Genomic DNA, 1,941 nt, shown 5'->3' with positions numbered 1-1,941 from the left:
TGTTACAACCATAAAACAGTAGAATGCTGTTAAATACTTAATTGGTTGTGACCTCATAATTATTCTCCAAAAACTTAAAAGGCTAACACCATTCTTTTTAAAAAAACATTAATTAAATACAAAATAAACTTATATTACTAAAATCATTTTTTTTTTTTTTTTTTTTTTTTTGACCGGAGCGGAACACTGAGCCACCTCAACCACCATTTTGATGATTCAATCTCTGGAAGCTGCACTGCACACAAAAAAACTAAACAGCTGGATTGGTTATACATAAAAAAGACATAATTACAGTATGCTTGGTTACACATGAGAATGACTAACAAAATTATAGTGGTGGCTGCTTATAATCATTGCTGCACTTAGATCTAATGTTTTAATTCTGAAGTGAATACCATTATTTGGGTAAGTTCTCACAATGTATTTGTTTGATGATTGTATAGATCCTGAGAGAGAGTGTGTGTGTGTGTGTGTGTGTGTGTGTGTGTGTGTGTGTGTGTGTGTGTGTGTGTGTGTGTGTGTATAAATAGATATATGCTTATTTGTTAAACAGATATGTCTATGTAAAATTAAGGCAACGTAATTATGGTGTGATCTAAAACATCTGAGGTGTACATAGTCAACGTGGTTGCCTGTTTTCATCTACCACTCAACAGTGATCTGGATTTGCAGTTTATTTTTGTGATGTTAATTAGATGTGTGCAGTTAAATTGCCTACAATTGGTGGTTATAGTGGCAGTTTGGGGGTGATAGTGACTAACCCTTGTTGTCATTTGCTCACCACTGATCTGTCTTTGCAGTATTCTGGGTAATGTAAACCTAACATCTGAGATGCATGTACATTAAAGTGCATATAATTGATGGTTATAGTGGCAGTCTGGGGATGATAGTAAATGACCCCTACTGTTTGCATGTCACTTATCTTCCTTTATAGTGTTATTGTGCATTGTGTGAATGAAAAAATGAAATGAAAAGTGTTACTGTGGTCAGTCACTTTTTGTTTTGTGATCTGGCACTGCAGGGTTACTGTGCATTTGTGTGAAACAATTTAAAGGATATTGCTGCAGCACTTATTTCTTAATTGATGTGCTCTAAATCAAACACCTGAGACATACATGATCCAGTGCAGTTGGCAGGTATGGTTGAAATCTATGGATGAAACTCCCACACCAGTGCTTGGAGGGAGCAATGACCGACTTTTAATTAGTTTGCTAACTGGCCAAGTATTTGTGTGGGAGGGAGGGATGAATAAATATGTAGCTATTTCTGTTTCGTGAGTGGGTTACCAGGTTATTGATCTGCCTTTTCATCACTATTGTACATTACCAAAAGCAGCCACAAATACATTATTGCTATCACTCATTTTCTTATGGGCTGTAAAACAATTGTCTGAGGTGTACAAGGTCCAAAGTTGCTATAATTGGTGGATATAGAGGCAATCTGTGGATGAAAGTGACTTACCTCTTCAGCTGTTTGGCCATCAGTGATGTAAAGTTTCAGGACTACTGAACATTTATGAAACAACAAGCTAGTATGGCTATTCTTATTTTATGAATTAGCTTTGTGAGATTACTGGGAATTTGTGAAACAAATTAAAGAAATCACCATCAACTCATTTTTATTTTATACAAAGAACAAAAGTAATGGAGGCAACGGAGCACAGCTTTTAAAAAACAGAATTCTTTATTTCAGTTGCAAATAGGTGAGCGCTTTCGCAGCCAAAGCCGCTTCATCAGACAAACATAATGCAAATCTGTGATGCTTTTAAATAGGCAGCAGCCAATCATACATCAGACTCAATTAAGAATAGAAATATTTAGAAACAGCAGCTCATTTAAGACATGAGCTGCTGTTTTTAAATATTTTTAAATCAGTTGTAAATCAGTCATAAAAAGGCTATAAAGGCTGTAACTGGATACATTTGCAGTCTGTGGCTAGGTG

The sequence above is a fragment of the Protopterus annectens genome, chromosome 1.part1 (assembly GCF_019279795.1).
Source record: "Protopterus annectens isolate FY-2018-M chromosome 1.part1, PAN1.0, whole genome shotgun sequence".
Taxonomy (NCBI): Eukaryota; Metazoa; Chordata; order Ceratodontiformes; family Protopteridae; genus Protopterus; species Protopterus annectens.
This window is presented reverse-complemented; position numbering follows the sequence as displayed.